Source organism: Anser brachyrhynchus, assembly GCF_964034855.1.
Source record: "Anser brachyrhynchus genome assembly, chromosome: 8".
Lineage (NCBI taxonomy): Eukaryota > Metazoa > Chordata > Aves > Anseriformes > Anatidae > Anser > Anser brachyrhynchus.
This window is the reverse complement of record NC_137702.1, coordinates 13,888,044-13,912,895: the sequence shown is the minus strand read 5'-3', so window position 1 is coordinate 13,912,895 and position 24,852 is coordinate 13,888,044. Positions and strand designations below refer to the sequence as shown.

Genomic DNA, 24,852 nt, shown 5'->3' with positions numbered 1-24,852 from the left:
AAATGCTCTTTTTGAGTGCAAGTGACCTTTTAAATGATTATATCTCAGCACTTGCAACAATAAGAATTTCACCTATCACCTTTACACTTTTGATGTGCTGCACTGAGTGAATCCATAACCTTTTCACAATATGTAACATGCTGCAGAACACAAAATTACTTGCTAACTTTAATTAAATCCTTTCAGAAAAGTCCTGCTGACCTCTTTGGAAAGAAATCTTACTAAATGAAAAAATAAAACCAAACAAATTCCAAATCCCTCTACATTTGATAGCTCTAAATGGATCTGCAACCATTTCAGAAAACGATCTTTCAGAGCACCAAATAAGTCTGCTGCTTTAAATTTTTCATAATAAGGTTTTTAGATAAATTTCAGTAAACATTAAAAAATAATTCTTGTTTGAAATACACAGATCTTTTATTTTCCCTGGAGTCACTAAAGGCCTGATAGAAGCTCACTGAAGCCAGCAGAAGTCTTTGGAACAGGCCTTAAAATAGCAATCGAGTTAAGTCCTGCAGACTGGTAACACCCTGAAAAAGATTGCAGGACAAAACTTAGAAACAAAATACTTTAGTCACTTTACCTTCTAAAGCACCAGATTTGTTTTTTTCTTTAAGAAAACATAATATTAGACCGAAACAAGAGATATAAAATGACTTTATACAGCAAAACTGCCCCGATCCACATTTGTTGTTGTATAAATGTTGCATATCCTTTATGCCTCTACATAGCAGGCATAGAATTGTGACCTCTTTGCTCAGCACAAAATGACAATGATTGTAGATTTTAAATTATGTTAGGATCAAAATCAAACAGAATAGATATTATTTTCAAAGTCCGTGATTAATTTAAAAGAACACTACAGTTTTTCAATTCTGTTTGAATCAGTTCAAGTTAAGGACCAAACCTTTAAAGGCAATTAATGCTTATGGATTATTAAAAGAAAATTTGTAAGCCTCTGTCTACATACACGTACATAGTCATAATATATAAGCACGTGAATGCACATACTAACTTGAGCACATACTTCGAAACAGCAAGAGGTTGACTGTCTATATCTGTTGTTTCAGTTCACATGCATGCTGCATCTATAAACAGTACACAACTTTGTAGTCTTCTTTGTAATACAGATGTAGGTGTTGCAGCTCGCTTTTGATGCTGGCACAGTCATAACTATTTATTATTTTCTCTACAACCTGAATTAAAGAAGAAATATGAACTTAATGTGCTTTTATATTTATATAAAGAAAATAATAAAGACACTGGTTTCTAAATGACCAGTGCAAGGAATTTTAAGTGACAACATTTATTTCTGTCTTTACTGTATTTTTTTAAAATTCTTTTTCAGACATGGTTGGAAGGAAGCTTATTTATTTGAAATGAAACCTATTGTTGTCAGGGAAGCATGCTTTATAATTAAAAAAAGCTCTCAGTAATGAAAAGAAATTCACAAGAATCTTTCTTTTTTTTTGAATGTTCTGATTTAATAAGCTGGTGATCTCACAATAGATACAGCCTCCTGATGTAAAACCAAAATTAGTGTGCAATGATACACTGAGGTACCGGAAGAAGCTAAGAAATCAAATGGAAAGACATAAGAAAAATGGAACTTGCTGTGGCTTTCTGAAGACAAAGGAGATGAGTTCTCGGGCTGGTGTGTAATCACAAAGTTAAACAAACAGCAATACAGCTAAACTAATTCACTGTCAAGTCTACATGTCATCCAGGCTGGTTCATTATGTGCATTTGTGACAAACAATACGGAAGAGACAACTGTACTGAATCAAATAACTTGCAACAGTTTACACTCCTATAAAACTATTTACATTTTGTCAAATGAATATTTATAACAAGTGGCTTTCCCTTCACAAACACTATAGCTCAAGCAGCTCCCATTCATTATCGTATTTAGGAAGTACAAACACTAATTCTGTGAGTCAGCGACAGAGTCTGTTGTAACTTGCCAGAAAACAAGGCCTGCAATACTAATATACAGTCTAGGGGAAATGCACTGCTGCCTCCAGTTTTTCAAGCGTCCTAGCATTTTTATGTCTCCGAGTCACAGGAATTCAGCTTCAATATTATATCTGCCCTTCAGCAGAGCATGCCCCAACGAAACAGCCGGTGAAGTTTATTCTGCACTTTATCACTACAGTGTAAACCAGCATGTGCCCACCTCCACGGGGTGACTGAACCCAACTTGTCTGTGTGCACAGACAGCACTTTGGCCACAGATGTGACTGGTTAACTGTACAAGCAAAGAGGATAAATCCACACAACAATACTTCATTCACCAAGGAAATCTGCTGTGGATTACAGCTTCTCTATGGTTACGTCTGTTCTTAATTTACTGCTTTTATTCAGTTTTCAACCATAAATGAGCCCCTTATGAGGCATTCACTATGCAGAATTGACAACTCTTTTTATCTACTTGAAAAATATTTTTGGATAATAATTTATGGTTATGAAATATTTTAAGCAGTTTGAATAGTTACATTATATTCTTTCAGTACTTAATGATGCAGTATCCCCTGTAAAAGTGGAGACCTGGGCAATCTACTGATTTCATATATTTATAACAAAACACAGCAACCTTGGCCATAAAGAAACACAAATTGTAAAACATATCATGGGAATGGCATTGTGTTTTTTTTTTTTTTAAAAAAAAAAGCTCTTAAACAGCATCTCATGAGGAAATCTTGGGCCAGAATTGTGACTAAGGGCCCCGTGGATGGGAACATAAAGTATTTTGGCAAGCATATTTGTTTATGGCCTTGGCTTTTTTTGGTTTGTTTGTTTGTTTTTTAATTTTAAGTTTGCAATAGATGTATATTTTAAGTACTGTTTGAGAGAGCAATGAAGCTGTCTGTAATGCTGGGGAGGTTACTGAATTATTTATGTTTTATGTACAGAACTGAAATGTGAGCATGGGTATTTTAATCTTGTTTCACCATCAAAGATAGTCTCTCAATTTGTATGCCAAATTAATGCACTATCTACTTCGTCTAAAGCCATCTAAAGGGACTGATTAGCATTGGGCACTAAGTGATGCTTAGGAAAGAAGGTTGTGAGTAAGCAGAGCTGCCTAAGAAACTAGCAACATATTGCAAAGCTACTGGTACAAAAGTATGTTTTGTCCCATGCCGATACCATCCTTTCTATGAGTTCTGACGTACCTCCTCAGAGGGATGTCATCCATTGAAACTATAATTGGCAATAGAGGAAGGGAGCCATGTCACTGATATGGAATATTCTTATTAATTGCAACAATAGTGATGAGGCTTTAAAAAGCCTTCCAAGATGACAAAGTCCCCTCTGCATTATTTTAGATTAATTTAAAGTGTTGGCACACAAAGCTTTACAACTTTATTCTTGGCAGAATATGAGTACTTTCAGACTCATTGATACTCAGGGATTCTTCACTATTACAGAGTAAACTCCCTGTAGATAAACAAAAGAAAACATTTGAATGAGGTACTTGCAGTGTTTTCCTCATTAGCAGCTACAGTGTCTTGAGCAGGGAATGAGTGTTTTGGGAAAAGCGTTCTTGGCATTAACAAGAAAGGACATTGCTTTTACAGGCAAGAACACTTTATGGCTTTCTGAAACATCCTATCACAATACCATATGTAATCCAAATAAAAAAATACAACTGAAAGCAAAATTAAGTGTTAGGGTACTTTAAAAATAAGTGCACTTGTATATAAATACAGCAGAGAAATACTGAACTGATTTTAGTTTGGTTGCTTTAAATATTGCCCCTGATGTTTTATGGATTCCAGTTCTTCCTTTGTTTGCTATTTAATTGCAACTGGTTTTGATTTCTTTATAAAAATAAAAAATGCTTTGTTTTAAACTGAATATCCTCATTTTCATTTAGTGGGTGCAGTCAGTATGCTAGGTGTAGGCCGACATTTTCCGCATGCATTTAAGATTCCCCTGGAGTGGCTGGATAAAACACCATGGCAGATACTCAGCTCTGCAATCACAGAGACTGTGCCAGTGAGTCTTTGGAGCCTTTGGAGCATAAAACTTCCCTGAGTTAGAGGTTACCTTTTAATTGTGCACGCATGTGTGCACACACATTCATTTGTGTGCCAGGACTGCAGCTATGCTATTACAATCTGCATGCTCTCTTAATCTGTATTTATGAATGGCAGTGTTAAATTTAGTTAAAAAGTCAGTGGCTAGCCGCAGGGCTACTATCAGTTATGTTTGGTACCGTGATCCAAACTTAGCGCTTACATCTCACTTATTATGTAGAGATTTAATGGATGGCAAAATCTCTGAAAGCTTCCTGAGCTTGAGAACTCAGCGACTTCTTTTGTATGACAGATGCATGTGTAAAAAAAAGGGGGGGGGGGAGGGAAAAAAAAAAAAAAAAGGAATGCCAAAGCAGCAGAAGTCACTGCTGTTCTGAAGTGCCAAATTAGCTTGAGAGGACCCACCTGGATTTGGATTTCTAAACAGTGGTTTTCTTTAGTGCTACTTGTGAATCTGCATTACTTCTACTATGTACAAAAGAAAGCAGGATTTCCCCCAAAAAATAAATCCTCAGATACTTGCACATATTGGGCAACTCTGTAGGCAGATAGTTCAGTCACAATATGGAAAAGCAGGAGCTGCAAGTGTTGGTAGGACATAAAATGCTTCTGTAACATTTGAACTTGTGTTTTTATGTCCAGGTAACTCAAATCGAAGAGAGGAACACAGACACCCCAATACAGCTGACAGCTCCTAACTGGTCCTTTCATTCAAGCATATGGATGAGGCAGCAACTTCATCAGTACTTTTCCTTCCTCCATTTTACTCCTAAACTCAGATGTCTCAAAGTCTAGATAGCAAAAGGCTACTGAACATTGCTCAAAATCACAGGTCTGGGGTTTGCCCTAACAGCTGAGTTTCACACACAAGAAGCTAAATCACTTATTTGTATTTTCCAGCATAAATACAATAAGTCACAATAATATAACACTACATGTCTGAATTAAACTGACTAAGGCATGAGCACTGCAACATAAGATGCCCACTCCACTGTGAATTCAACTTCTACCCATACATATTGCAGCTAAGAATGGATCAGTACCAGGATACCTGACCCAGGTGGCTAATGAAGTGTAATCTATCTGACCCATCTGGCACCTGAGACAGCCTCTGCTCTTACATAATTTATATTTCAGGCCAATGTACTAATTTGAATCCTAACCCTCGTCATAGAGGATCATCTAATACTGAATTCTTCCAACACATCACAATTATAGAACTACCTGTGCCAAAGAACTTCTCCTTCCTGAGCTAATGCGCAAACCTTCAGTACTCAGTATCTTCAGTACCTCAGTTAATATACTTAATAATTATATTAATTGGTTTTTGACACAAAGAAATCCACTGTTAGCATATGGTGGCTGAATGATAAAGTACAGAAAGGCAGGTAGGCTGAAACAGCACCAAATTATTGCCCTTGGAAAATTTTTCCTCTTTTCCACTTATATCATATCCATATTTGCATTTAGGCAGCCTGGAACAGATCCTGCACATTTTGTACATGTGATCTGCTCTACAAGTCAAGAGCATGTAAGAATAAACAGTTTGCGTAGTTAGAATTTGCAAGGCTAAACTTTGAAAATCAAAGATCATAAAATCATTCAGGTTGGAAAGGACCTGGCAAGGTCACTTAGTCTAAATTCCTGTGTAAAGCTGTCCCAAAACTGAATTTAGAGTAAATAGCTAAGAATTCAACTGTAAGCAGGAATTGAGGTTTGAATATCTTTTTCTTTGGAGGATTCCTAAACCTCTCTGGTCAACTACTTTCATAGCATAAAAAAAAGAAAATCTCTTGCAGCCAGCCAGAACCTTCCCTCAGCCAAATTATGACTGTTGCCTCTCACACTCCTTCTACACACCTCAGTAAAGAGCGTAGCAGTATCTTTTCTGTAACTTCATTGTAGGTATTGCCGGGCTGTTAGGTTCCCTTGGAGCCATCTCTTCTATGGGGTGAACAAACCCCATCCCTCTGCTTCTCCTCACAGGCCTAGTGCTCCAGCACCTGATATCTTGTCTCCACTGAACTTGATTCAGTTTGTCAATGTCTTGTACTGGTGCATCCAAAACTGGAGATGGCCTAGCAGACGTTGATTAAACGTTGATTAAAGGAGGATCATCACTTCCCTTGATCTACTGGCTATGCTCCTGGTGATATGACCCTTTCATTCTGTTAGGTCTCATCACTGCCAGGACACGCTGATGACACAATAGGTGTAGTTGTTGTCCAACAAGCCCCCCACGTCCCTTCCTGCAGAGCTGCTGTGGAGCAGTCCTCAACCTGTACTGATCAGGGGTGTAATTTCTTCCCAGGTGCAGGGCTTTACATCTGTTCTTGCTGAAATTAATTCTCATTGTCCCAGTTCCTAGTGTCTCCAGGTTGCTAGGTGTGCAAAATTGATGAGTGTCTCTTCCCCCGGGTCACTGATAAAGATATGAAACAGGAGACGTCCCAGTATAGATTGCAGAGGAACTACACTTTCCAAGTAGAGTAGTAACCATAAGCCATAACCTTTTGAGCTGGATGATGCAACCAGTTTTTCACCCTAGTAGTTCACTCATCTAAACTGGGATGTCCCAACATGGATACAAGGGAAGCTGTGTTGAAACCCTTGCTAAGATCGTTGTAGATGACACTCATTACTGCCCCCCCATCCACCTACAGATTTACTCATTTCATCATAGATATCAAACAGGTTGGTAAAGGATGATTTATTTTTTAAGCACTTGTTGATTATTCCCAACCACCTTCTTCTCCTTCATATGCCTAGAAATTGCTTCCGAGATCACATTTGGTTTTCCCAGGGACCAAGTTAAGGATCCCCAGCACTTAGCTGTCTTTCTGCATTGTCTTTCTTGCCATCTTTGAAGATGGATATGACTTTTGTTTCTCTCCAGTCATTCCCTGATTTCTGTGACCTTTAAAAGGTGATGGAGAAAGGCCAGTTCACAGGGCACAATGAAGCCAGTTCATCAAGCAGTTCTCTCAGCATCTCTGGATGTGTCCCGTCTATTTGGTCCTGTAGACTGCCATGGATCGAAACTTCTCAAGAGAACTTTGACTTGATCCTCTTCCATTGCTTGTAGTTCCTGTCCTCTTCCAATCCTGTGTGCTTAGTCTCAGGTGAATAGGAGACCTTGTCAGTGAAGAGTGGGGCAATAAATTACAGCCCTATTTGCATCTGTTGTCATTGTTTAGCAGCACCCATTTAGCACCCATGTACCTACCATGCCAACCTCTTTTCTCTCACTTAAATGCAAGTTAAGCTCTCCCTACCCAGCCTAGATAGTTTAAAGACTTCCTCATCAGGATGACAAGCCTGTTTAATTGCCTTTTTTTTTTTTCCAGTGGTTATATGTAACAAGATACGGTTGCCTTTTAATTTTTCATTGAATTATATGAAGCAGCATAACAAAGAACAGTTATGAAGCTGGATGTTCTGATAACAAATATATATATATATTTACATTGATGCAAAGCTCTTCTAAAACCACCTTTGACAACAACCTTACTTTCCTATGAAACCTTAGAACTAGCAAAGATGACACAGCTAGAGGGAAGTAATGACTTTGCACCTATGCAGTCTTCAGGATGATGCAATGACTCCTTGGTGCCACAGAGCGCCCTAAGAACAGGTCTGACATGCTTCATAATTAGAATACTTCAGGATCAAAAAGTATAAAGGTGACTTAAAATCCCCAAGCTATGCCAACTCTTTCTGCAGTTTTCTGGTCCTATAACCTAAGTAACCAGATGTCAATGCCAAGGGTTCACAAATTAAGACTTAAGATATAAGCAGCTAAAGCTTCAGTGAAATGAAACATTCACATTCTGAAATTAAGTATGCTTATTAGCAATAGATTCAGCACAAATGAGAAGGTAATGAGGGCAAGCAAAATGAATGGCTGTTTGCCCCTACCTAGCATCAGAAAAATGGACTGGTGGATCTGGTGAGCAGCTGAAGCTTCAGTGCCAGAAAATGGCTCTGGTTATAGAGCAGAAGTCCTGCTATTTTGGCTGGCTCCTTTATATTATAGAAACAACAGCTTAATCCTAATTGGCATACATATCTTTTCTCCACTGATAAATAAAAGGAGCTCTGGAATGCTGTATGCAATTCATTTTAGCTTGTGTCTGGAATATATTGCTGGCATGCAGTGTGTGGTGTTTTGCCAGATGGCAGGGCTGGCATCTGCAAAGTTGCTCAGTGGGCATCTCACTACTACTTTTCAGGAAGCAATGCTCCATTTCTTTCTAAGATTTTACACTAGGAGAGAAATGGCAGCCAAAGCCTATTCAGTTGTGTTTTCACCAGTGCAGACGGTAACATGCCACTCCTTGGCAACAACCTGCTGTAGTTTCAGCACCTAAATACATTAAGAAGAACTAATTCCTTAGGAATGCCTAGGACATGTTTGAAGATGGGAATTCAGATGACTAAATGCAATTGCCAATAGGCTGCAGCAAATGTAATAGCAGAAAATTACCAGATACTTTCTCTCACTATCTGCTTTGCCCCTCTGCTGAGTATGGGGAATGGAATGCATACGTGCTTCTTGACTGCTTAAATGCAAAGTCCTGAAGCTTAGATTAAAGGTGCCTTGGTCAGCAGTTTAAACTAAAGCCCTTAGACTCCTTACTGACATGACTGAGATGTGGGTGTGTGTCCAAACCTGCCAGCTCTCCAGTGGGACCGGCAATCTTCAGCATTGGGAAACAGCAAACTGGAATATGATAACATCTCACACAGCAGATCTGCAAAGTGTGTGCCAAAGACTTCAGTGACTTAGGTGCTTAAAGATGCATATAAAATGAGAAGTTACAGAACTACACATTTGGATTAAGGCATGTCTTTCACTGAAACCAACATATAGTTTTGCAAAAATTTCAACAAGTACTTGTCTAAATCTTTAGTTCATTCAGTTTCTTTTAAAACAAACAGGCAAACAAAACAACAACAAAAAAAAAAACTAGTCACAAACCAAGTATGAACATGACTAAGGTTCAGAAAGACTGACTTAGACCTTTTGAAAATGCTTTCCCCAGTGGCAATGGTTTGACACCACATTCCTGTTTATGGATGGAATTCTATTAGAGAGTGAGATGCTGAAAATAAGGGGAAAAATCTATTCAAAGAATTATTTTTAACCTTTCTAAGAGAAAGAAATGTAAAGTCTGGGTCTTAGTCAAAACCAAGATTGAATGTATGGATTAGGGACGAGAAGCAGTTCTACTTTATACAGAGAATCTTGTAGAAATCTATTTCAAATTAAATTGCTGGTTGATTCTTTCCTTAAAAGTCCAAAAGCACTATTAGGTGCAGTGATTATAATTAACGGAAAGTAATTTGTAGATATCTAATCACGCTTCTTTTTAAAAAACACGCAAAACTAATCTCACAAAACTAAATGCAAAATAACAATTGAAAAATGTGTCCTTTAGCCTTTAGATGAATTTAAATAAAAATGTGTATTGGATCTGCACATTAATAAAGCCTGTTAAGCTCAGTAGAATACTTTATATTCATCTGTGCTTCATCAAGCAGGTTCACGACCTCTACAGAACTGCAGCAGCTCCCTCTGTTCTGAAAACCGCATGGGGGAAGATGGTAAATATTATTTTGTGATTAGAAAATGTTACTGGAATTGTCATAGTGAAATATTTAATGTGGAGAGTGTGGTTCAGGAATTAAAACATACACAGCAGGAAAAAATGCAGCATGCGGCAAATTTTACTCCTACTGACAGGCAAGTAAAATTTGAGGAACATCTATGACATGGGAAATATTGTGCCACACAGCTTCATGAGTTCAGTGATATCTATTTGCGCACCTGCATAACAAACCACGTGAGGATTCATTGTTCTAGATGAGACAACCTGGATACTTTAAGCAGACAATTAAATATCGTGCTGAATTGGTATTAGAGAATAATTCACTTGAATCATTTTTCTCCCTGTCAAATAAACATATGTCTAAATAACCAAATATGTTAAATCTGTGCATCAAAAACATTTGATGAGAAGCACAGGAATGACTATGCTCTTTTTTTTTTTTTTAAAGCAATACATAGAATACATGATGCAATACTTATTAAAAGCTCCATGTTTGTAGTTCCTTTTCCTGCTTTTCCTGCACTGTGTATGAATATGTGTACACATCCATGTGTACTTTACTAGTCATCAATCTGCCTTGCTCTTTTCACAGCTTACATACCAGCCCATCTTTTTAGATGTGAGAGCCAAGTGGGTTGGTCTAAAATATAAAAACAGAAGCCTGGTATTGTGTATCTCATTAAAAAAAGAAAGCATGACAAGAAAGATAGGAATGTCAAAACAGCTCCTTAACAAAATCAGCTGCTTAAACCTCCACAGGGCTGATTCTAAATCTCCTCTCCTCCCATTCAAATTACACCCATGCAGAAGACACAGAAGACTCCTAGCACTACTGCAGCCATTGCAAATGTTGCTTCTGATTTTCTCTTTCATTGATTTCAGCAGGGGCAAGTCTTAACCATTATTTTTCAGTTCGAGTGTTTTAGTCCAGCTTGGTTATCTCAGTAATCTGTTGATATAACAATCACTTATTCTTCAGTATAATTTTTTCCCATAGGTGAAATATTCTTGATTAGCGTATTGTTGCCATATATTTGTATGACATATTCCATCACTATCAAATGGAGACAAAGGTAGTAATGATGCCTGTGTCAGCACACACCCACAATTGCTTATGCTTAAGTCCTTCTTATCTAGAAAATTCAAATCACTGTAAAGGTTCCCTGCAGCTAAATATTGCTTTCACATAATTGCCAGGAAAGGGCTTCCTAAATTATAGGACGGAATAAATTATAGGAGAATCATGTTCCCTACAATCCAAGGGGGGAATTAACACAGTCTGTAAAGACTCCTAAAAATTACCAATCTGAATTTAAATTCTACATTTAAATGGAACTTAAACTAACTTCAGTGAAAAGATTCTCTGATCTTGAGAATGTCTGTTCTGGAGAGGATTCATCTTGGCTTTCTAGACATTTAATAGGTATTTAATGCAAGTATTCTATTAATTAATAACTAAAAAATGCAATTACAATTACAGTTTTCATTCAGATCAAAACTTAAACAAGAAAATAATATGAATCTCAACAGACTGTTTGAGTTATCTGTCCCTTCTTTAATCTGAGAGATTACTCAACAAAACCAATGTTCATTCAAGAACATTTATGAAATCTGTTGTGGATTACCAATATCATCAGTTAAACCTGTTTCAAATTTATTGCTTTCATTCAGGTTAAATAATAAAAGAGTCCATTTGTACCACCACATGTATATACATGAATTCAGCTTTCATCATTCTATACAAGTTTAATCCAGTGATTTATGTTTTTTAACACAGTTTTGGGCAAATCTGTTGAAGAAACTCAGCCAGACTGATAGAAGAGTTAGACTGGATTACTGTGATGTGTGCCATGTTTAAAACCAGCCTGTTTTGTTTGGAGAAAGAAAAAAGTCAAGCATTTTAACACTGTAACCCTGCTTGAGGTTCTAATCATTTTAATGGCTTTAGCAAAGGAGAGCAGAGTAAGGTTGGGAGAGTTCAAAGACAATGATCTTTATTATTAGAAATATGTTAGAACAGCAAAGAAGCAAAGCTGCTTTTTTCCTGCTTTTTCTTTAGTCACAGCTGGAAATAACACTGCTTAGATTAGAGTTTTCTGACATTTAAACACTTATGGCAGCGGCTACATGTTAATTTTTTAAAAAATCATCTCTCTTTTGAAACTCTCTCCATCTACCAATGTTTAAAAAAACACACACGCAGAAAATTAAATGTAAAACGCTTCTCTTATGTTTCATATCACAGCTAAATTTTTTCATTTAAATTGAACTGAATTGAATTGAATGGGTGCAGAGCATAGCTGAGGGTTTTGCTAATGAGATACAAAGCTTTTTGCCTTTAGGTCACTGGTTCAAATCCAGGCAAGGCTAGAAACAGCTGAAAGCTTTTAACCACCTGATGGCTACGTGATATTTTTACATGAAATGAATTTGTCAATCAAAATCCAACTTCAGGAAATAAGTGTTCCCACCATAAAAAACACCATTGCACAATTAGAATTATTGCAGTCTTCTGAAAGGTCAAAAATTAATTACTCTTGCACCTCTAGCAGTGATTTTTTAGATGAAATGACTAATGTTGAGGTATATACAGAGTGAAATATGGTGAAGCTTACATTGATGATAACTTTGCAACCATAGCTTTCATAGGTAGAAAAATCTTAAATGACTTTCCTTCCTTAAATCTCCTGCCTCCTCTCTCATTAGCACCAGCTGGTGTAGCATGCGCCCCTACACTGATTGACACAGATATGGAGGTACAACCCATCTCAGTCAGATGATGGCTCTTACCTTGAGGGGAAGAGATGATGCATGATGAAGTCAGAGGATGCCAGATAAAGACAGAAAAGATTTTAATTTCCATGATAATCAGCTACTAAAAGATAAACCTTCCGAAAGTTCAGAAGGAATGTTAGTAGCTTGCAACAACTCTCCTACAATTCATGTGGCCGTCTTTTTTGCGTGTAAACAATTCCTCACTTCCAGGAACAATGGTCCTGCTTGAACAAAATTGCTTTTAGTGAGTGATAGATATGGATCTCCATCTCCTCCTACAAGCAAATGACAGAACTGCATATCAAGCCAAATAAAACTGATAATTTACAAATTTTGCCTATCTGGATTATCTCATCATCTCCTTATGTTTCAATATTACAAAGCTGCAAGAAGCTAAAACAATGAGAGAAGAGTGTGCCATAGGAGCCAAGTTCAACCTCAAGAACCAAATTTAATTGTAGTATACATCCTAGCACTGAAACAAGGCCAGAGTAATTTTATGGTGCAGATTATAAATTAAAGGAGACTGAAAGATTTCAGTACTTAAGGAACTGGGTCACCTTTTTTCAGATGCTTAAGTATGGATTCAGGTATTTACCTAAAAAAATAAGTTAAACATTTTGGATAAAATTTACATGATGTCATTCAATGCGAGTTGGACTGGAGTAGTTTTGAACACAGAAAATGATTTGACAATCAGCCATTTAACCTTTCTTCCTCTTCCTTTTTCTTCATTCAGTGTGAACTCAGCCAAGACATCCTCTTTTCTGTGGCACCTTTTACCTTGCAGAAAACAGTGCTTTTAGAAATCTTAACAAAAAAATATGTATATTTAAAAGTTTGGAAACACACAGTGATGCCATTTCTGGGAAGGAGGGAAAAGCAATATGTAAGTTTAGCTTGTATCAGACAGACTGCAGCAAATTAGAGTAATTAACATTTTGAATAATCTGATTATCTTTAGAACTGTACTGTTTCTCATTAAGAAACAAAAAACTATTTCTGCTTCAATGTTCTCTATTTCTTGTATGCTAAGTGAAAATAATTTCATGGGGAGAGTCACAGTTCACATTAATATACATGTCAGAAACAGTCTCAGTGGCCCTTAAATGATGCAGAAAGCCTTTCCAAGGTTTTTAAAAAACCTAAAATGTATGATGTGGTGATTTAGTCTTGAGGTATCAAATTCTGCAAAAGCTATGTAAGAAAACTCACCGTGAATTTCCAGAAGATGCCTGAGAACAGAACACCCTCCCCCAAGAACAAAAAATTTGGACCCTCAAACTTTAAAAATCTCTTTGCTTTAGGTTCCCAGAAAGGGTATTTAAAGAACCAATGATGGCATTAATTTTATTTTCCATCCTGAGTTTGGATTTTAATTGCTTTTATGTCTTTTAGAACATTTTTTTTTTGACTGCTTAGTTTGTTTAGATTTCAGTAAGCATTTGGCCATAACAACATCTTATACTTTTACTGGAAGTCAGTCGAAATTGAAGACTGCAGAAAAACATTGGGATGTGCCTCAGCACTTGCACTTTAATTCCCAGGATGTTTACACTGCACGGCTAGCATAGGTGATTGGCATCTACACCTAAACTGGCAGGTTAGCTCAGCCTAAGCACTCCTATTCCGACAGCAAGGCCTTTCTGTGGTGTATGTCCCTGCTATTTCCACATATCTCAAGGGCATACCAAACTGTTGTTTACGATGAAATTCTCTAAAATTCATTCCCAATAAGAAAGCTCTTTTCCACTATGTGTGTCTTTGCACAGAAAATTTGTTGAACAGAGGCAGCCTATCAGTACTCAAAAGATCATGACTTAAGCACCATCCTGAGCAAAATCCAGCTTGGTCCTTAACTTAGATTCCCTAATTTTACAATCAGTGATGGAAATTGCTGTGAACAGGGACCTAAGCTCTTTGCTTAATATGAAAGAAGGTGAGCACAGTCACATGCTGGGGCTGTAAAGATGACCGTAGAGATGACATAATTAGGGAGAAATTGTGGAGAGTTTAAACAACAAGGATGAGTTCTGAAAATCACTCAGTTGTATCAATAAACTGGCAGAACAAATCAGTTCAAATAAGCTGCAGAGGCAAAGCACAGCTGGAACAGCCAATTGATTCATCGGGTCATGATGCACTCATTAGATCAACCTCGTCCCAGCTTTTCTCGGCTCTGTTTACTGAAGCTTGGAGACCTCCCTAGAGGTGCCCCAATTCACTAAGGCCTTTTCCAGTCATTCCTTTTTTCCTTCTGCTCAGTGGAGGAAAAGCGTTTGCTTTATTAAAGGCTCTCTGTACCACCAAGAGGGATAAATTTGTCTCCTAGACCCTAAAAGCAAGATTGAACTTTTCAGTCATGAATAAGGCATAACATGTAATAGCAGTGTATTTTCCAAGACTAGAATTTTAAAAATAAAAGATCACAGTTTTGTGGAAGATTTGTTGCAGGTAAGGATGGGTCAGTTCAGAGACAGGCTGTAGCCAACAGGATATTGCAGTAGTCCCTTCTATAATTGACATAGAAATGCAACTTTTCTGTTGCTCAGAAATAAATAATTCTTCACTTTCTCTCTCTTTGCTCCATAAAAGCTACACTGCTGCAGTTGAAAAAGTCATTTTTTTCCACTCATCTGGCTTGCTAGCTGCCCCAGTCAGCTAGAGAAGAACAGTGCCTATACGAGGGAGGGAAAAGAGTGCTGGTATGAAGGCCAGGCTCATCCTTCCTTCTTTCTTCCCAAAGAAGAAATGGATGTGAGGAAATAGCCTGGCTCAGAGTACAGCCTTTAGTTTGGACAGCTGGAACAAGGAGGTGAATGCACAGCACAAGCTTTTGTTCCCTAACTTGACTGAATAAGCAGGAGTACAAGACACACAGAATAGGTGTAAGGGGATATGACAAGAATTTGGCCATGATTTCCATTTTCCTAAGAACTGCAAAGATGGGAGTGAATGAAATTTGGAAAGATGATGCATTGTGCTCTCGTGCCTCTGAAACCTTGGAAGTTTTACTGACAAATTGCAAATATTTCAAGGGAATCCAGCGTGCTATGATGAGGAGACCTCGCTTTCCAAACATTAATGCTGAAACTCCATGCTTGAAAGAAGGACTGACAACAGACAGACAGAAAAAAAAATAATAGACTGCTTCTTGTCAGCCCTTTGGGATTTTGTGAATAGCAGTCTGGCATCCCTTACCATTTCAGTAAACTGAGAAGTGTAGATTTGAAAACTGAGAAAGGGCTTGAAGCAAACTTGTCTGCAAATCTCTGACAAATCTTTCATTTCAAAAATTTGGAAGTGTGGCTACTAATGTTAGCTAAAGACGTCTCACTGATAAGCAGAACCATTTCTTACCCATATTCTGTATGCAGTACTTCCTGCATAAGGTGTGTGCTGGTGGTAAGAGTGTTTGATAGCATTAAGAACAGCTGTGAACATCGATCTGCCTGGCTGCTCCAGGAAGAACAGAGAAGTTTCTAATAGTTGACTCCACAATTAGTACCACCTGTCTGGGGCTTCTCACTTGTACTGACCCTTCAGCGGCCCGCTTAATGAGAAGGGAAGGGATTCAACAGGACTCTTTCAGAAGTTAATGAAACTACCCACACTGATGCAACCACAATTTGGGTGGCAAGCAATAGAATAAAAAGGATAATTATATATTATCTCCAGTCTGGATGACAGGATGTTTACTAGACTTTCTGAATTTCATTCAGTGAGTGTACGTGCTTTTAACATACACGCACTTGCTCATCCATGCTTGCTTATTGTGGTGAGTATATGGACCACAAAGCTGGGCGCTGGGAGAGCCTCCACCTCTACTGAGAGCAAATTGTCTTTGCACTACAGCTCCCCAAAGGTTCTACCAGAGGAGAGCAGTTAAGGTTATGGACTGCTGTATAAAAGATGCATCAACTATATGGGGAAGGAATTAGCACATACACTAACTACACAGCTCTGGTCCATTAATGGTTTTGGCTGCAGCGAGTTTGCCAGCAGATGTGAGGCTTTAAACAATTGACAGCACAACCAGGGACACCTGTCTTCGACTTCTCACCCTTCATTCACCAATTTAATGCAAAATTTGACCTTGTGTCCTGAATATGCCAGCAGACACGAGCATAACCCTTTGCTTAATACACCCCTTCTCTGCAACCAGATGTTTTAATACAGCCAACACTATTTAAAACAACACAAACATATCTCATTATTGTCTGAGGAGACAAATGGGCCTCTGTATAGCATGCATTTATATTCTGCAATAAAATTGGCACCTGGCATAGCAAAAAGGATATCAGTGTGCACATTGCACAGCTTTATGGACTTCATGTGAATAATGCGAAAAGTATTAAATGAAAGAAGCACTGAAATTACCACTGCTGATAATTTTTCAAGAGTGCAGAATAATTTCTTGAGAAAACAAGAGGCACTATTCATTACACTCTATCACATGAGCTCTGCTTTCATTTTTTTTTTTTTCCCCTGGAATTAGTTTTGAAAAATTCAAGGATCCCAGCTGTTTAATAATGACGTTGTTGTATTCATGCAAATCCCTCAGACCTTATGTCAACATTTAATTTTACAATAAATATAAAAATAAGACTAGTCGCATCTGTACTCCCCTGGGTTGTAACTGACAAATCATCCAAAACATCCCTCTCCCTCTTCCCTCCTGAACATCCTTGTTGTTTTAGAGGTAATAATAGTCAAAAGGAAAATGTTAACATTCGTGTGGTGTATTGAGAGAAGTTTATAGATATTGACAGTAGTGCTCACAAAACAGATTATATCAAAACACCAAATATATTACCTTTACCCCAGTGGTAAGCTTCTGTAAATTGAAGTCAAATATGTAATCGTTGAACTCTGCAAGGATGATAAAGGCAGCATAGGAAGGACTTCAAGCACTATGGATTTAGAGAAGGAACTGTTCCCACTAACCATTTACTCTTAATAAATTTTAGACAAAATAATTACTTATTTATTGAATGACACTTTGAAAAGGATTTATAAATTCTGAGCTGCTTAAACAACGCAGCATCTATAAGTCTATCTGAATGTTTTGCTGTGCACTGACTATAAAATAAAAAGCAAAGTGCATTTGGTATGAAACAGGTGTCTAAAAACAAATGCCTACAAACAAATAACTTGTGGAAGAAAACAAGGCTGCAGGTACAGTAAATATAATTGAGAAAATTCTGAAAAATCTATAAAATAAAATATGGAATTATATCAAAATACATGGAATTTTTAAAACACAGTAGAGCATTTAATAGCGAAAATCCCATATAAATCTTACTCTTCATGCAGTCTAACAGGAATATATTCACTTGAAATATGCTAGATGTTCCTCAAATGTCATCACAACAGACTGTTAGGCAGATAGTTACAAAATCATGCCTGATTCTGACCTTCGAAAGTCTAAAGCAACATTGGTAGAACTGCATACTTCAATAGATGGAGAAGGCTAAAACTAGGCATGCTGGAGTCAATGAGAAGCATATCAGAATCCCCTATGTGGCACCATTAATGAAAAACAAAACAAAACAAAACATTTTAAAACACAGGGATTGCTGGTAGCCACAGACAGCCTCAATGAAACTCATTTCACCACATCTATGGAAACCTTACTATTGATGTTCAAATGGGTCTGTATTGTACTTCATGCATAAAAAGATGACCTTCACAGGAGGTTTGAAAGGTTTCATCTTTCAGGCAGCTAGGGACCAAATGGGTGAGTAGGCTATGGGAGGGACAGCAGCGATGTTTCTTTTGGCTTGGCCCAATGTAGATTCAGCATGTGTCACAAAGAGTCTTAGACTCTAAAGGCTCATGCAAAGACACGTCTGCTGTTTCAACCCAAAGGCTGTAGCAATAGCTGAGCACCATTTATACAGATGCTTTGGAAGAAGAATCTGTCCCACACACTTCCACATATCTGAAGCTTGCAAAGTCTTTTCTTTCACTAACTCTCAGTTCAAAATATCAGCACTTACCTTACAAAATACCTTGTAATGACTTTCCTTTCTGGCTTCCTACTGCTTCCCCAGATACTCCGTGTTCACTGAGCAGACTCTGCCCTGTACTGTGCTCCTTTTGTCTCTTTGCGACTTCATACTCTTCCAGGCTGCTGCCTCCGCCTCAAGCAGTCAACCCCTTTCCACATTTCCCTAGTGCATCCAATGACCTCATTCCCCCTCCTTCACCTCCTCATTTTCTTCCTTCAGTTTTCTTTATCTCCCCTTTCTACCTCTCACCATTGCTTGAGAACAGCCCACTGCCACTCCTTTCCCCTTACCAGGCCAGTATTACTAAAGAAATTAAGCTAAGAAAAATCAAACATTTCCCAGCAAACCTTTTTTGCTTTTTTCTGTTTTCACACTTTTTTTTTTCTCTGCAGAGATATACCCATGATGACAGTGGCTTTACTTACTGTGTGATTTGTGCTGATTAGATTTAGATTGTAAGATGTCAGGGATAGAGGCCCTGCATTGCCTTTTATCTGTGAAATGCCAGGCATGTAAGTGTGTGTTATAAATGAAATAATAATAAGACAATAATGAAGACAACAGTTGTATCTTTGTCATATCCTCTGACTTGGAAATGCTATGAAAGGTTTTGAACAGGATTGTGTGAAAGGGTAAGTTTATCTTTCCACTTCTGTGTAGCCTGCGTCCCTGAGGAAGTGCTCAATACTAATGAAAAGCTGAATAGTTTCTCTAAAACCTTAGGGACCTTCTATCAGCCATGCCGCATACACCCCTATTTTTTAAGTCATCTTACTATTTTTATATCATTCCCTATTCTCTATTTTACTTTCAACTTCCACTGTATAAATTACAGTGTTCAAGTATTATCCTCTGTGATGAGAAACCTATATAACATATATTTTATGTATAGAAAGAAAAATATATAAGGAGTACATGAGAGATTACAGATATATCTGATTCTTAGCTGTGACAATAATTCAAGTGAATTGTAAAAGGTGTAGGTTTTGGTGGATCATTAATGATTTCTAAGCAGCATCTTTAGTACTGTGCTATTGGAACATCGATTCCTGCACAGTTACTTTGGTACCTAACAAAATCCTCATACAAACTTGGGCCCAGAATGATAAACCTGATCTTGCGGACACCTTTAAGATACTATCAAAACACTGGCAAACAATCCAGTAACCCAATCTGCTCTGGAAAAAAAGTATGTAAGAGGAGCCCCAATACCTGTTAAAAAAGCAAGTGAAATGAACATCTTTGAGAGAAGCCTGGTAAACTTGAATCAGATATCCCAACCTACTTATTTTATGTTTGTTCTTTTCATTATTTAAGACTTAGAAGAAGAGAAATAGTCAAGGCAATCAAAGTAGGAGCCCAGTTTTTAAAATGAAAGCTTTATATCTGATCTGAGGCCTGCAGAAATTGTTCTTGCTTTGTGAGAGCTCATTTTGCAGCTCATTTACAGCTGTGCAAGAGATCACAATTGCATAATTTGCCCTGGATTGTGAGTGCACTGGATCACCACACAAAGATGCAGTGAGACCACTACTAAATTATTTCCTCCTGCAAACACACAATATGCAGTGTTTGTACCTGGCAATCCCTGCAAGCCTGGCAAGGCCCGGAGATCAGTACACCTATCCCAATTCCCAGCAATGCTCCTTGGAGCAGGTGTGCCAAGTCTATGGCTTAGAAAGCCTCTTCACACCTGCACCTCTTAACTAATGACCCTTTTTGTTTTCTCCTTTTTTGATCTCCTGAGTGTGAGAGAGGATGCTGAGGCAGCAGACAGGCAGGTGTGGCAATCCCAAGGAGAGCAAAGGAAGGACAGGTGCCTGGGTATGTGCCTGCCAACAAACCATTGATTTAGTCCTTTATCTTTTTGCAGGTGACTTCTTGGGGGACTAACAAAAACATTTGCATTTTTAGAAGCTTGTGATTTCACTGGAGCCTTGCATGTTTCTGTGTAGGTAGGAACAACCACGAAACCTTTGAGCTAATTCAGTTAATCCTTGCATTTATTTAAACCTGATTCTGTTTTCTCAAGTACTCGCAGCAAGTCAGTACAGCATGATGTCCATGGGTGCCAGTACAAGTACTCTCAGCTGAGAAGACTGTTATTTGGATCAGGAGCACTGTGAAGGAGCAGAAGAAGGCTGCCCAAAGGGACCCAAGAGCTCTCAAATCCCAGAACTGGTCAGTCAAGCAAGCATTTGAGGCAGACAAATACAGCTTGTTTCATTTATTGCATACAAACAATCTTCTTCTGAATTTAGCTTTTCTTCTGCTTATAAGCCTTGTGTAAACTGATCCTAAATTGTGGGTGTGTTTTCAGTATTCAAGAGTAATATTGAGCAGTAGAAATAAACAGTCTTCCTCTTGTGTGTCACCCATAAATTCCTGAATGTCATTATTTGTTCATTATTCTGTCTGGGAGCCATGTAAAAATCTTTGCTTTTAGTAAGGGAGCTAAAATATTTCACACAGAATACTGAGGCAGAGGACACGATCAACAGTGTGCAACAAATACTTCCATTTGCACAAATACCTGTATTTTTACTGAGAAAACCCATTTTACAAATAGGAATAAGGACAAAAAATCTCTATAGCTAATAGCAATAAGAAAGCTGCTAATGTGGTTTGGCTGGAAAATGTTCTGCATTCAAATGGATGTTTGTGTTCACAAATTTATTGTTGTGTGATTAATGTATAAGATCCTATGGGCAGAATAAGTCATATTTGAAATAATCTGAATGGATTCAGTTTAAAGTCATTTGCCAATAACTTGTAATCAGCATATAGTCTTTAACGATGATATTGCTGAACTTTGCCCATAAACCAATAAGCAGTTTAAGACCTACTTATATTTCATAAATTAAACATTATCTGGATAAATACATGTCAGTGCAGAAGCATTTGTGCCTTGTATCTTTTCCTTGGTTTAAATGGGTTCATCCAATATCAGCTAGGTAGTGAACTTTGAAGCAGAGTCCACTGTAATAATAGTAAAGTTTAATGATGCATAGCTTTGTGAGACTGACAAATTCCCAGCCAAAGTATTGATTCCTGGAGAATTTATGAAGCACAGGCTCTATTCTATGTCATTATGGTCCATTTTTGGCTGAAAGAATCATGTAAAATAGATTTTTAAATGAGTGGTAATAGCCAGACATAAAGAAGGTATTGATGTGTGTCATGAAGGGTGAAATAGCATGCCAGGTAAAGGCATATAACAAATTGAAAACAACAGTGCTGAAACTCCTACAAATGTAAATTTGTTTTTAGTTTTAATCAAACCTTTGTTTCAGTAAGTACAAATTTTGCCACAGAACTGAAAAAAAAAACCCTACTCTTTTAAAAAATGTAATTATTTACAGTTTGATTTCATGCTTCACTTTGGAATGTGTCTATAAAATGCATATCTCACTTACAGACATGTTAATCAATATGAATTGTGTACTACATTACAACAAAACTACATCTGAGATTATTAGGGAAAAATCAAATGCACATAGTTCTGCTTACTCGAGCAATATGTGAAAATTAATAGCTTGAACCTCTGCAGAACTGGCTAGTAGGAGACAGGACACTTTTTTTTTTTAAGTAAGGAGAGTTTCAATAATACTATCTGAGGTATTTTTCGATAAAGTAGAACCAAATTACTGCACAGACAACACTTGAAACAGGAATAAAATGAGAACACAGAAACTGATAAAAAGATGGGGAAAGAGAATTGTTGATTGGATTACTGGGGCTTTACAGAAAAGTAACACTGCATTTTAATTGCATTCTAACAACCTCTTTTTGATCTAAAAAGAGGTCACCTAGGTCTAACAATGCAAGGGACCTTCGTAGTCCAGACGTAAATATATCTCCCACACACCCAGAAGTGCCCTGAGAATTAGCTAAATCCTCCTCAGAGCAGCTGCTTTTCAACAATTCAGGAGTTTATCAGACTTAAAAAAAAAAAAAAAAAAAAAAAAAAAAAAAGTAGCTGGCAGGAAAAAAGGCTGACAGTCTCAATAGGCTCTTCTGTGGCCTAGTGGGGCTGAAGAACTCTTCAAGGCCTTAGTCAACACCGAACAGAGGGCTCTGAACTGGCACACTCATCTGCACCACAAACAAGCAGTAAAGCCCGGAGAGAGGTCATTCTTTGCATAAATGGTTTTCCCAGGCAGAACGCAGGCGGATTCAAAGCAAGGAGGATGAATCCAGGTGCAAGGTTAGAACAGAAGGACTTTCAGGCTCAGAGAAACAGGGAAAAAATAAAGTTCCCACCTGTAATATAATCTAATAGTAGCACTATCTGCTTCTCTGTTCCAGTTCAAATCCCTCTCTGTTTTGTTCTTCTGTATGTTCGTTAGGGTTTATAAAAGCAGTCATCATGTCTCAAATGCAGCATGTTTGTCTGAGGTCTAAATTTCCAGCTCCTGTTTTTACAATAGTTTCAAGAATCAGTTTGAGTGCACTGTAAGCATGTATGATAGTGATTTCACAGTCTTATTTTTTGTTATATTTGTTATTCATTTTAAAATTAAGTTTTCACAGGCCATCTCGTCTTAATTTGTACCTCTTTGCCAATTACCAGTGTAAGACAGGCTTTTAAAGTTGCTGTAATATAACTTTCATGTGTTAATGTGCAAACGTATAGTATACCTAAGTGTACATAATTATGGTACCTGACTGCAGCGAATCAACTTTACTAAAACAAACTGTCCTTTTATCAACTACATTAACTGCTGAAAAGGGTAAAATAAGTCTATTTAATGGCATATTAGATTCAGTAAATAAGCTATTCCACAATTACTAGCTCACTTGATGACAGGCGTCCAAAGAACCACCTTTGATCACTGTCAAGGCCCCACAAAATCATATGAACTATGATAAATACCTATAATTAACAGCATGAAGTTATTTCTGACCTACAGCAAAGGGATGACATCATATACAGCAGAATTTTCAGGCTGTTTGCTTACTGATCTGTGTGGTTCGTTTGTGCTTTAAGTTTTCTGGACTGATTTTCTAAACTTCATGCGTGCGTCTACATGTACAAAAAGAAATCTGTAGCATAGTCTTAATTTTCTCGTATAATTACTGCAATTTGCACATGCAATTCTGCTACCTTTGCAATGTTACCGTCCAGTTTTACACCTAACTGGTCCCAGGAAAAACAACTGAACGCTCAAATTAAATGCACAGTACTGAGCTAGTTGTATATTCCTAGATCTTTGTTGTCAGCATAGGTCTACAACATGTTTTGTATTACAACAGAGAAATACTGTAGCTGGCAAAATCAAAACCTATTCCATGTTCCTCACATGCCCCAAGTTTCACTAAGAAAATGCTGTGGGACCTTATCCTTCCCAGACTAAGCTAACTCGGATACAACAGTTCAAGCAAGCAGACAGTTCATACACATCAATAGTCTGTGTATGTAAAACTTCATGTCACTTATTTGTGTGTATGGGCTTCCAGTTATTTTTATGCAAACCCAGCTTCACTGGAGTTATCATAGATTCATATTTCTGTAAATAATATCAAGGTCCATATAATTTTAAATCACACTGTAATGCATTAAAAACTACTTTCCTGGTCCTTGATATATATATATATATAGAGAGAGAGGGGGTTACAGACTGAAAAGTACATACAGCTAGAATCAGAACATCCTAAAGAAAAATTACAGCCTCTCTGAACATCAGCTGATGGCCCAGCACAGGGTGCATTGGAAAATCCTCCTGACTGTGTATGTAGCAAGTAGAGCAGTAATTTCAGCAAGAGAAGCAGTCAGAAAAAAAGGCATGGTTTCAAGGCATCAGTAAAAAGAAACAGCTATTTAAAGATGCCAGTGTTGAAAACAAAAAATATTTAAATATTTCTTTGTCTTTGTAAAGCTGTCACTTTAAAACAGCATCTCACTGTTAACCTAGGAAATGTCCCTCCAAGTTTCCATCACTCTATATTTCACACCTGGCCTTAAATGAGCAGCGCCCTGAGTCACTGCACCAGAACATCAATCTTTCACTTCCACTTCGTGCTCAGCCAGACTTTGGGGCTGGACCGATGCAGTGCAACCTTGAAACCCTCTACCCTTCACCACGGTCTTGTCACTCAGTAGCACCAAGGCAGCACAATGGGGCCTGAAAATGCTCGCTCCTTGTTGTTACAGCTGGTGTTGCAAACGCAAGGCCTGAATAAAGGGTGGCTGGCTGGGAACTCCTTCCTACAAAACAAATTTTGTTGAGTATGTTGGGTCACTGATTTCATTCATGTTGTATTAGGTTTAGGAGAGAACAAAAATGACCTTCACTGAACAGAGCTGCTTTTAGCTGCAGCTACAAATCAAGGCCACTGAGCAAAGGTATAATTCCTAGAGCTGCCAAAGAGGGGAATGCTGTGCATCTCCCAGGCAAATACAGCCTT

General features: G+C 37.8%; 1 protein-coding gene and 1 long non-coding RNA gene across 5 annotated transcripts in view; one reads left to right on the top strand and one right to left on the bottom strand.

The window, feature by feature from the left end:
• Window positions 1-24,852, bottom strand: part of ADGRL2 (adhesion G protein-coupled receptor L2) — a 388,404-nt gene that overhangs the window by 246,388 nt on the left and 117,164 nt on the right. The gene's annotated exons all lie outside the window — the stretch shown is intronic.
• LOC308199140 lies at window positions 19,099-21,823 on the top strand. 3 transcript variants are annotated; one of them, XR_013954415.1, is made up of 3 exons: window positions 19,099-20,225; window positions 20,318-20,399; window positions 20,477-21,823. It is a non-coding gene; the product is annotated as an uncharacterized lncRNA (long non-coding RNA). The 3 variants fall into 3 exon arrangements; XR_013954416.1 differs by having other exon boundaries at window positions 20,300-20,399; XR_013954417.1 differs by lacking the exon at window positions 19,099-20,225 and having other exon boundaries at window positions 20,236-20,399.